A 13,107-nucleotide genomic window follows, 5' to 3' on the forward strand; every position below is an offset into this window, starting at 1 on the left:
AGGCATCTGGTTCCATATTTAGAGTCTTTGGTATGACTGGTGATCAAACCCCCAACCTTTGGATATCAGGGCAGACATTCTAACCACAAGGCCAATGAGGGCATGTCTACACTTGACACTTACATGTGACTTCTGCTATTAGAATAAGATGAAAAGTCTAGATGCACAAAAGTTCCATTGAGGTCTGATTGTGTTCAGGTCAGAGAAGCATTGTGTGTGGATTTACCCTCGTGCTGGACACAGTCAGTCTACCAAAAATGCATACAGTGGGAGATTTCATCAGCATTTTGCTCACAAGTCTCCAGAAAACTTGTGTTTTGGGAGCAATCTAAACATTTTTGTTATAACGTTGGAGGGAATATGTTCCTAGTGTGCGAGGAACATGTTTGCTGGCTTCATAAATGTGAGCTAGCTAATATTTAGAAAAACTATTTTGGGGGTTTGGCTGGACTTAAATAAGATTTTTATGTTAACCCGTTTGCAATCCCGTCAGCTTTGCTAGCTAGCTTGCAGGCTAACTACAGAGGTTAGCAGTTAGCTGAATGGCTAGTTAGAGTAACTTAGAGGGAGAGACCACCTATAAAGCATATTCACACCTAATCGTATAGACACTGACTGCACAGTATTACAGATTCCAGGAATCTTGCCTGGAAGTGGCAAGTGTTGTGTATTGGAGTTGTGCTGCAGAGCATCATGAGTGTTGAATGCGTTGAGATGAGCACTTTCTAGTTAAATGGTTGAATTGATTCCCGTCTCATCATTATTGACTTGAATTTTTTTGTGTGGTTAGGAAACCCATGAAACATAACCAAAGTGGTGAAGAGTATGTGTGAACCTACAGTGACTATTCTGTCCAGAAAAAGTTGTTTTTAAAACTGTAATCTTCCATGGTACAGTCTAAGCTAATGTTAGCACAGTGTATTGCTATCAGAAGCAAGTGCATAGTCGAGCTAGCTAAGAGACAGAGTTAGCATCATCACTACAAAAAAGGATTTGAGACGGACTTCGGAGAAGGAAAACAAGGTGATTTAAAAGGGAGGAATATAGAGTGAGTAAAGGAAAGGACATTTACTCAACTGTGAAGACAAACTTTGAAATTAAAAACTGCTAAATGAGCGAACTTTAGGATGCAACGTTAGTAAGTGAAGTGAATGAAGATCAAATGATCACAAAATATTGCCATGATTGAGGACAATATTGAAGTGAGTGACAATCAGGAGCTTATTGAGAAATTAAAAATGTCTGGAATTGTTGGAAACATTGGACAGTTTGATGAAAGTATTGAGCAGTGGAGCTCATATACAGAATGGTTTGACTATTTCGTTCTCGCCAATGACATAGATGAGGACAAAATTGTGCCTACATATTTTTGTGTTATGGGGCCAAAGACATTTAATTTACAATGCAGAAGGCTACAGCCAGACAGGCCAGGTAATAAGACGTACAATATGGAGATATTGTGGATATTTTGACCAAAACCACTAGTTATTATGCTGAAAGGTTCCACAGAAGAAATCAGGAAGAGGGAGAATCCGGGATAATGTTTGCTGCTGCATTAAAGAAACTATCCGAGCACTGAGTTTAATGATGTTCTAAATGACACCATTAGAGACAGACTACAATGTGGGCTACAGAGTGAAGCTACACAAAAGCGACGATTGACAAAGTAATCTGAGCTTGGCAAAGGCTGTTGAAGTCTGTGTGTCCTTGGAACTAGCTGCTCAAGAGGCTGGGGAGTTGAGTTCTTCAGGAAAAGTGCACCGAGTTGCAACTGAAAATCAGAGACAGGGAAATCAAGGCACATGCTTCCACTGTGGCAAAGTAGGACATCAGCCGTCTGATGCTGGTGTAAGGTGTTGGATTGCCGAGTCTGTGGTAAAAGGGACACATCGAACAAGCTTGTATAAACAACAAGAGCTCAGAGAAAACATCAAAGACTGAAGAAAAAAAAGACATTCCAACAAAAGAAAAATAGACATGTTCACACTGTTGAGAGAGGTGAGTAACTCAGATGAGAAAGTCTTGTTAAAACTGTGAAGGACCTCGGCGTTACTCTGGACCCCGATCTCTCTTTTGATGAACATTTCAAGACTGTTTCAAGGACAGCTTTATCCCATCTACTTAACATTCCAAAAACCAGAAACTTTCTGTCCAAAAATGACGCTCTGGAGCAACAAACCGCCTTTGCTGTCTCTGCCTGGCCGGTTCCCCTCTTTCCACTGGGATTCTCTGCCTCTAACCCTATTACAGGGTCTGAGTCACTGGCTTACTGGTGTTCTTTCATGCCGTCCCTAGGAGGGGTGCATCACTTGAGTGGGTTGAGTCACTGATGTGATCTTCCTGTCTGGGTTGGCATCTCCCCTTGGGTTGTGCCGTGGCGGAGACCTTTGTGGGCTATACTCGGCCTTGTCTCAGGATGCTAAGTTGGTGGTTGAAGATATCTCTCTAGTGGTGTGGGGGCTGTGCTTTGGCAAAGTGGGTGGGGTTATATCCTTCCTGTTTGGCCCTGTCTGGGGGTATCATTGGATGGGGCAACAGTGTCTCCTGACCCCTCCTGTCTCAGCCTCCAGTATTTATGCTGCAGTAGTTTATGTGTTGGGGGGCTAGAGTCAGTTTGTTATATCTGGAGTACTTCTCCTGTCATATCTGGAGTCCTGTGTGAATTTAAGTTCTCTCTTTCTTTCTTTCTCTCTCTCTCGGAGGACCTGAGCCGTAGGACCATGCCTCAGGACTACCTGGCATGATGACTCCTTGCTGTCCCCAGTCCACCTGGCCGTGCTGCTGCTCCAGTTTCAACTGTTCTGCCTGTGATTATTATTATTTGACCATGCTGTTTGTTAAAAGAACATTTGAACATATTGGCCATGTTCTGTTATAATCTCCACCCGGCACAGCCAGAAGAGGACTGGCCACCCCTCATAGCCTGGTTCCTCTCTAAATTTCTTCCTAGGTTTTGGCCTTTCTAGTGAGTTTTTCCTAGCTACCGTGCTTCTACACCTGCATTGCTTGCTGTTTCGGTTTTAGGCTGGGTTTCTGTACAACACTTTGAGATATCAGCTGATGTACGAAGGGCTATATAAATCAATTTGATTTGATTTATTTCAGACACAGTCCACAAAAAGACATTGAAACACCTTCCACTTCAACCAGCACACATTGTGTTAAAGACTTACACAGGTGAATCTGTTGCTGTGAGAGGTATAACTGAGGTCACAGTTCAGTTAAACGGACAAACTGAAAAGCTGCCACTCTACATCGTGAAAGGGAACTTTCCATCACTACTGGGATATTTGTGGTTGGAGAAAATCACACTGGACTGGCCATCAGTGCATGCAATGACACATGAAGACACAAGCATACCCTCCATCTTAAAGAAACATGGATAATTATTCAATGGAGAGCTGGGAAGCATTAAAGACTACAGTGAAGTTTTGCAATAAGCCAGACACCAAACCAAAGTTTCTGAAAGCACAACGCGTACCTCATGCTATCAGACCAAAAGTCGATGTCACGCCCTGACCTTAGCTATCTTTGTTTTCTTTATTATTTTGGTTAGGTCAGGGTGTGATGAGGGTGTTATGTGGGTTATTGTCTATGTGTGGTTGCATGTCAGCACTCGTGTTTATAGCTTCACGCTTCGCGCTACAAAGTATTAACTTAAGGGGGGTTAAATAATTTTGCACGCCCAATTTTTCAGTTTTTGATTTGTTACAAAAGTTTGAAATATCCAATAAATGTCGTTCCACTTCATGATTGTGTCCCACTTGTTGTTGATTCTTCACAAAAAAATACAGTTTTATATCTTTATGTTTGAAGCCTGAAATGTGGCAAAAGGTTGCAAAGTTCAAGGGGGCCGAATACTTTCGCAAGGCAATGTACATACCCTACATTATTCATCTCATATAATATAATAATAATAATATAATGTACTCTATATCATCTACTGCATCTTTATGTAATACATGTATCACTAGCCACTTTAACTATGCCACTTTGTTTACATACTCATCTCATATGTATATACTGTACTCGATACCATCTACTGCATCTTGCCTATGCCGCTCTGTACCATCACTCATTCATATATCTTTATGTACATATTCTTTATCCCCTTACACTGTGTATAAGACAGTAGTTTTGGAATTGTTAGTTAGATTACTTGTTGGTTATTACTGCATTGTCGGAACTAGAAGCACAAGCATTTTGCGACACTCGCATTAACATCTGCTGACCATGTATATGTGACAAATAAAATTTGATTTGATTTTGAATGTCTATTCCATGTCGGTTCAATGTAATTTCTTTGAAATAACGTTGAAAGAACGTTGATTTAACTAGTGTGCACCCAGTGGGTACATCGATAGAATACTATTTTGGTGTGGGCTGTCCATCTACTTTACTATGGACTTTATTAATTAAGATTCAGCAGCACAATCAATATCAATTTCATAATGATAATTGCATCTAGCAACAATCAGCCTCCATTTGGTCTTCTTGCTGCTCTAAGAGGGGGCAAGAACATGGACATACTGTATCTGTTTTCTATTTGTTTACATCCAGGGATGGAAATTAAGCCAGCCCGCTAGCCCTTCAGACCGGGCTAGTAGAAAATGTGCCCAATGAGCCCACCAGCCAGTGAAATGTTGTATTTTAAGATATCGCATGGCACAGATTTTCGACCCGGGAGAGTCAAAATTGGAGTCTACTAGCCCGGCTGGCCAGTGCCTAAAATCCTTAGGTTCCATCCCTGTTTACATCCCATTTCGAACTGAGATTGCTGGCTAAATACATTTTTCAATTCAGTGTGCTTGTGCGCTCATGAGATTTATTCAGATCCTGTGCATTTCAGGAAAATACTGTAAGATCGATCATAGTATTCATGGTATAGATAGATAGGAAACACAATTCAATGGGTGAAATCTATTTTAGTGTAATTAACATGTTGCATGGATTCTTGCCCATCTGCCTTCCCCACCCCCCAAGCCCCCCTCTCTAACCCATCCGGTAATCAATGGTAATATGATTAATTAATGAAACAACGTTTGCTGGGTGAAAATAAAGGGTGTATTTCAGTGGTGGAGCTCTGAGTTTTGGACAATACTGATTTGCTTGAATCTGGCTCTCATAGTGTCCTTGAATTAGCAATGAATGAATCAGCCTTGTTCACCATTCCAGCTGAGAATTGAATTCACCACATGGTGTGTGTGGGCTTATGTGCCTTCAGCCCCTTGTGGGAATGAGTTTAATTGGCAAGTTAGAACTTGAACAATTTGACACAGTATTGAAAAAAAATAGCTATTGTAGGGCTTACTGAATTCAGAGTGTCAGAAAACCACCTCAGTTCTCAAGGGGAGAGGTTTAGTGCGTGCGTGTGCACGTGCGTGCCGGGTGGAGGGAGTGTGTATGGGGAAGGGACGTGCACAGTAGGCTATGCTAGTCATGTATGCTTGTTAGGTGGGTACTTGCTCCCATGGACTTTGTGTGATTGACACAGCTCCCTGAACTCAGTAGCTCAGTTGGACTTGAGAGGCGAGGCGTTAAGATAAGAAATATGGAATTACCTCGCCAAGCCGCATGTCTCGTTGAGTTTGCGAAATTTGATCAGCAATGAATAATCAATTCCTGCAACTTGATTTGGATTAATTGGGAAAACGTCTAGGCTATTCTGCGACAACCACTCGTGGCGTGTTTCATCAACATTTGCATAGCTTATAACTATTTTCAACTTCTGTCAAAGTAATTGGAGTGAAGCGCTCGCTCAAGAAGGTAGGCTTTTTCTTAAATGTTTGGGCGTTATTGTTGCATGGGTCAACAACTGTCAATGAATCGCATGTATGTTCTCAGAAGTTGCATTACCTTTTGTAAAGTATATATTTTTATCCGCAAGATTCTAGACGCATGCTAGCAGCTGTGCTTCGTGGGTGTTTAGAACCAAACGAGTATATTTTGTTTAACCTGTAAATTAAAGTAGCATTGCTCTCAATCAGAAAAAAAGGTTGACCTGAAGCAATACATTTTCATATAAATATATTTTTGGGACGAAACGATCAATAAACATAAGTTCACAGATATTGAATTACTTTTACTTGCATACAACGAGGCATTTGCACAAACGTTGGTTTATGTTAGGTTGGTGTGCTATGCCAGCCAGAATAAATATTTACTATCCAATATTTTCCATCTATATGACCGTAGAAAATATTCATTTTTTTAGGGTATTAAAGATAAGGCTATTTGCCTTCCCCTCATTTGAAATTCTCATATTTTTAAAATCAGTTACACTTTGGAGAGGGGGGGAGAGATTTTTTAAGATAGTATTTTTAAACCGGTAACTGGGTTTCCATTCAAATGGAGACAGATTTTCATATGAATATTCTAGAATCCGCATAAAGAAAATATTCGCATTTTCCAACCCAGTGTTTCCACCAAATGGACCTGTTGCGGATAAAAATCAGGTAATGAGGTAGTGCACACAGACTACTTTTTCGCTTTGATTTTTATTCAGTACATTAACTTAAAGTTCAATGTGTTTCCATCGCATTTTCAACTCTATGGATAGTTTTGTCACGAAAACTGTTGCGTTAAATAGCAAATGTGCCTACTCTGGTCTTGGTACCTGCGCTCTAGCCAACCGTTCACAGACACTGTGCGGGTTGTCAAGGATTTGATTATTATGGATAAGCGCGAGAATATTTGTTTTCGTCAAATGGCATTCAAGCACCGATCATCATGTCACCAGAATAAAACCCTCGATATTTTTTGGAAAGCGCCATCGAACTCATTACCGTGCACTTTCACCAGCCTGTGAATTTCATCATCATTTATTTAAACAGTAGCCTAATAAACTGCATGGTTTCCCCAAATCGTTGTGGGATGACCACACACGATCTATAATCTCGTGACTCCAAATGTACTTCTACATGATATTTATTATATCACTATTTCCGCACAATGGAGTTTCCACCGATTTATTTTTCCCCCGCATAATTCCTTTTACCGACACAAAAAGATCCCCACCATGTGAAGAACAAATGATCAGTTGACATTTATACTTTCTGTTTCCATCACCGCTGTCATTAATTTTTGTATATATGATATGACTTAACTCGCATAAAAACTGCATGGAAACGTGCTTAGTGATCTTAAAAAATAGTTACAATATCGTTGAATGTGTGATACTTTGTACCAAATACAGTATATGCTATAAAGATATGAGTCATTGCTTCAGTGTGTGCTAGAAATGAGAGTATGTGTAACAATACACTTGGTGACATTTAGCCAAGAGTGGTGTGAACTGGCCAAAGATGCATGGTTTCAGTCTCAAGTAGCCTTACTGTGTAGTGCTGCTGTTGAGTGGACATCCCTGTCTTCTATCTTGTATTTGAGGTGAAGATGGACTGAAATGAGACACAGCTTTGACTCCTTTAGTGAGGTGATGAGTACAGAGGTGATGTGTCAGAGAGAATTGTCTACCTCAACTGTGCCGCTACAAATGAGCCTGTATCCCCATAGTCAGAAATAACAAAGCACATTTCTTAAAAGTTCAGTACATGGGTAGGTATCTGCAAAAATGTACACTTGACAACTATATGAAAAAAAATATTTGATGACTCTGCTAGTCCAGTGAGGACTGAGGAGTCAAACTTAAAATACTCTTCATTGTCCTTGATAGAAGATGATATTGGCATAAGTGTGTGTTACTCCAGGCATCATGGGTGATTCCTCATGAAACTAGAAACAAAAATACCATGATTTTAGAGATTTTCACAAAACGGAATCCATAGAAGGGTCCTTTGGAGGAAGGTGAACCCTTGCAACGAAGAACTTATGTGCATTTTGAAAAGTTCTGATATTGACAAATCCACACATTTTGACACGACTTCAAATGAGTGGATTTGGCAATTTCAACCATACCCGTTGCTGATGGGTGTACAAAATTGAGCATACAGCCATGCAATCACAATAGACAAACATTGGTACAGTAGTAGAATGGCCTTACTGAAGAGCTCTGTGACTTTCAACGTGGCACCGTCATAGGATGCCACCTTTCCGCGTAAAATTGGTCTGTCCTCAGTTGCTACTCTCACTACCGAGTTCCAAACTGCCTCTGGAAGCAACGTCAGCAATATAACTGTTTGTCGGGAGCTTCGTAAAATGGGTTTCTATGGCCGAGCAGCCGCACCCAAGCCTAAAATCACCATGTGCAATGCCAAGCGTCTGCTGGAGTGGTTTAACGCTTGCCGCCATTGGACTCTGGAGCAGTAGAAACGCGTTCTCTGGAGTGATGAATCATGCTTGACCATCTGGCAGTCCAACGGACAAATCTGGGTTTTGTGGATGTTAGGAGAACGCTACCTGCCCCAAAGCAGTGCCAAGTGTAAAGTTTGCCGAAGAAGGAATAATGGTCTAGGGCTGTTTTTGGTTTGGATTATGCCCCTTAGTTCCAGTGAAGGGAAATCTTAATGCTACAGCATACAATGACATTAGACGACTTTGTGCCTACGACTTTGTGGCAACAGTTTGGGGGAGGTCCTCGTTTGTTTCAGCATGGTAATGCCCACGTGCACAAAGCGAGGTCCATACAGAAATGTTTTTTTGAGATTGGTGTGGAAGAAATTGACTGGCCTCCACAAAGCCCTGACCTCAACCCCATCGAACATGTTTGGGATCATTTGGAACCACGACTGCGAACCAGGTTTAATCGCCCAACATCAGTGCCCGACCTCACTAATGATTTTATGGCTGAATGGAAGCAAGTCCCTGCAGCAATGTTCCAACATCTAGTGGAAAGCCTTCCCTGAAGATTGGAAGCAGTTATAGCAGCAAAGGTGGACCAACTCCATAGTAATGCCCATGATATTGGAATGAGATGTTTGACGAGCAGGTGTCCACATACTTTTGGTCATGTAGTGAGTGTATTTATCTTTTTGGTTGGAATGTGTATACCGCATTCCATAATTATACTATACGCAATTATACTTGCTTGGTTTTGATTTTATATTTTGGTTTACTTTTGGATGACGTAAAGAGCATTGTGTTGAACACTGTGCAATGTTTAAAAGTGAGAATCGCAGAATGGTGAATTTACAAAATGACTAGAGTTCACTGTGTGATTATTAGGTTGCTTCTTGTGTAAATATTTTCCTTATTGATCTGAATGATATCAAAGTTTAGTGCGGTGATTTCAAAGTTGACCTATTTTGGCATTGCACATGGTGATTTTAGCCTTGGGTGCGACTCCTCGGCCATTGAAACCCATTTCATGAAGCTCCCGACAAACAGTTCTTGTTATAGACCCCCTCAGCTCCCAGCTCTTTTCTGGACACCATATGTGAATTAATTGCCCCATTTATCTTCAGAGTTTGTACTGTTAGGTGACCTAAACTGGGATATGCTTAACACCCCGGCCATCCTACAATCTAAGATCGATGCCCTCAATTTCACACAAATTATCAAGGAACCTACCAGGTACAACCCTAAATCTGTAAACAAGGGCACCTTCAAGATATCATCCTGACCAATCTGCCCTCTAAATAAACCTCTGCTGTCTTCAACCAGGATCTCAGCGATCATTGCCTGCGTCCATAATGGGTCCGCGGTCAGACGACCACCCCTCATCACTGTCAAACGCTCCCTAAATCACTTCAGCGAGCATGCCTTTCTAATCGACCTGGCCTCATTCCGTCAGTAGAGAATGCCTGGTTATTCTTTAAAAGTGCTTTCCTCACCATCTTAAATAAGCTTGCCCCATTCATTTAGAACTAAGAACAGATATAGCCCTTGGTTCACTACAGACTTGACTTTCCTTGACCAGCACAGAAACATCCTGTGGCGTATTGCATTAGCATCAAATAGCCCCTGCAATATGCAACTTTTCAGGGAAGTTAGGAACCAATATACACAGGCAGTCAGGACAGCAAAGGCTAGCTTTTTCAGAAACTTGCATCCTGTTTCACAAACTCCAAAAAGTTCTGGGACACTAAAGTCCATGGCGAATACGAGCGCCTCCTCCCAGCTGCCCACTGCACTGAGGCTAGGAAACACTGTCACCACTGATACATCTACGATAATCGCTAAATTCAATAAGCATTTTTCTACAGCTGGCCATGCTTTCCAGCTGGCTACCCCTACTCCGGTCAACAGCTCTTCACCCCCCCATAGCAACTTGCCCAAGCCTCCCCCATTTCCCCTTCACCCAAATCCAGATAGCTGATGTTCTGAAAGAGCTGGAAAATCTGGACCCTTACAAATCAGCTGGGCTAGACAATCTGGACCCTCTCTTTCTAAAATTATCCACCACAATGGTTGAAACCCTATTGCTAGCCTGATCAAACCACTTTCTTATCGTCTGAGATCCCTAAAGTTTGGAAAGCTGCCGCGGTCATCCCCCTCTTCAAAGGGGGAGCCACTCTCACTATTTTGTATGGAATGATCTGCAGAGCATTTTTGTTGTTGTACCCCTCCCCTTTTCTCCCCAATATTGTGATATCCAATTGGTAGTTATAGTTTTGTCCAATCTCTGCAACTCTCCTCCAGACTCGGGAGAGGCAAAGGTTGAGAACCATCCCTCCTCCGAAACACTACTCTGCTAAGCCGCACTGCTTCTTGACACACTGCTTGAATAACACGGAACCCAAAACCGCTGCGCACGTGCGCCATCGTGCATACATTTATTTTGTACCCCCACACCAAACGCGATCATGGCATGCAGGTTAAAATATCAAAAACAAACTCTGAACCAATTACATTAATTTGGGGACAGGTCAAAAAGCATGAAACATTTATGTCAATTTAGCAAGCTAGCTAATTTGTCCTACTTAGCTAGCTTGCTGTTACTAGCTAATTTGTCCTGGGATATAAACATTGAGTTGTTATTTTACCTGAAATGCACAAGTTCCTCTACTCCAACAATTAATCCACACATAAAACGGTCAACCGAATCGTTTCTAGTCATCTCTCCTCCTTCCAGGCCTTTTCTTCTCTGGACTTTATATTGCGTTTGGCAACTTTCATAAATTAGGTGCATTGCCACCACTGACCTGTCTTTCAGTCACCCACGTGGGTATAACCAATGAGGAGATGGCACGTGGGTACCTGCTTCTATAAACCAATGAGGAGATGGGAAAGAAAGGACTTGCTGTGCGATCTGCTTCACAAATAGCACAAACTTGTATTTTAGTCCTTGGCAACGCAGACGCTCCTTGGCACGCACGCACAGTGGGTGCAATAATTGAATAATATAGATTTCTACATTTATTTTGCACGCGACGAGAGCGGTGTAGTCAGGGTGTAACCCGGAAGCCAGCTGCACCAATTTATGTCAGAGGAAACACCGTCCAGCTGGCAACCAAAGTCAGCATGCAGGTACCTGGCCCGCCACAAGGAGTCACTGAAGCGTGATGGGACAAGGAAATTTAAATCCTCCCCTAATCCGGACAATGTTGAGCCAATTGTGTTGCCACCTCATGGGTCTCCCGGTCAAGGCTGGCTGAGACGCTGCTTCCCACAGTTGTGTCAAGTTCCCTGGATGTCCTTTGGGTGGTGGACCATTCTTGATACACACGGGAAACTGTTGAGTGAAAAAAACCAGCAGCGTTGCAGTTCTTGATACAAACTGGCGCGCCTTGCACCTGCTACCATACCATGTTCAAAGGCACTTAAATATTTTGTCTTGCCAATTCACCCTCAATTGCACACACACAATCCATGTCTCAAGGCTTGAAAATCCTTCTTTAATCTGTCTCCACTGATTTGAAGTGGATGTAACAAGTGACTTCAATAAGGGATCATAGCTTTCACCTGGGTTCACCTGGTCATGGAAGGAGCAGGTGTTCTTAATGTTTGTACACTCAGTGTACATTGTATGTTTGAATGTTGTACATTTTTCTTAAATTTTGTTTATGCAGGGCTCCCTTGGAAAAGAGGCATTGGTCTCAATGGGACTCCCTGCTAAAATAAAGGTTAGTAATCTTATTATTTAAAAAAAAGTTTACCATCTAAATTGCAGTGGTCTGAAGGGATAGCATTCTATGAATTCTCTGGTCCCACTTTAAATTACGTTCAGTTAATAAAGGCTTCATAAAGACTTAATAATGCTTTCATAAGAACTACATAAATGTGTTATAAAGCATTTATAACCATACGTCGTGATTAATAAAGGGTTCACAAATGTGACATAACTGTGTAACAATCACCAATGTCAAATGTGACAATCCACTATGTCGAATATGACAAACATGTGCATTATAAAGGGTGACATGTTGTGCTGCAGGATGACACACGCTCTAAAGAGAAGTAATGTGACACCAGGCAACAATTACCTTGATGAAAGCCACCAACATAAGGAAATTGAAAATGGCTTTGTTGTGAAACAAAGTTAAATGTTCCTCACAAACACGCACACAACAATATAACAAGCCATACCGTGGGGTGCTGGGCCCAGTCAGGTCTTTGACAACAGTATAACAAGCCATACCGTGGGGTGCTGGGCCCAGTCAGGTCTTTGACAACAATATAACAAGCCATACCGTGGGGTGCTGGGCCCAGTCAGGTTTTTGACAACAATATAACAAGCCATACTGTGGGGTGCTGGGCCCAGTCAGGTTTTTGACAACAATATAACAAGCCATACCGTGGGGTGCTGGGCCCAGTCAGGTTTTTGACAACAATATAACAAGCCATACCGTGGGGTGCTGGGCCCAGTCAGGTCTTTGACACATTCACCCTCTCTCCCGCTGAAAGATCAGCCACAAAATGTTGGCACCATTGCAACAGGTTGTAATCAAGTTTGGTCTCCATCTAGTAAACAGAAGAGGACTACCTGGTGTGGTAGTCTCAGGTACTACTACTCCAAACCATCTCGGGTCTGACATACACAAACGCAAGCTTTGCAGTTCCATCAACCTATGTAAAAACTTCACACCCTACAGTAACCTTTGGATCATGAGAGAACTTTCATAAATCAGCAGAACTTTTAACCTACTTATTGACACATTAGGTAGTGTCCTGTAATGCTTTGTTTGAAATGAGACTTACCCCATAATGATGAAGCAATTTTTGCAAAATAAATAAATTAAATACCACATTTACGTAAGTATTCAGACCCTT

The 13,107-nt window shown here is 41.8% G+C and overlaps 1 long non-coding RNA gene across 5 annotated transcripts in view; it reads left to right on the forward strand.

Annotated features, from left to right (window-relative positions):
• Window positions 1-5,463: 5,463 nt before the first annotated feature.
• LOC124035250 overlaps window positions 5,464-13,107 on the forward strand; it is a 49,482-nt gene continuing 41,838 nt past the window's right edge. For all 5 annotated transcript variants that reach the window (XR_006838709.1, XR_006838708.1, XR_006838710.1 and 2 more), the window contains exons 1-2: window positions 5,464-5,766; window positions 11,907-11,960. This is a non-coding gene — a long non-coding RNA (uncharacterized LOC124035250). The remainder of the gene's footprint in view (window positions 5,767-11,906; window positions 11,961-13,107) is intronic.

Source organism: Oncorhynchus gorbuscha, linkage group LG05, assembly GCF_021184085.1.
Source record: "Oncorhynchus gorbuscha isolate QuinsamMale2020 ecotype Even-year linkage group LG05, OgorEven_v1.0, whole genome shotgun sequence".
In the NCBI taxonomy this organism is placed as follows: Eukaryota; Metazoa; Chordata; class Actinopteri; order Salmoniformes; family Salmonidae; genus Oncorhynchus; species Oncorhynchus gorbuscha.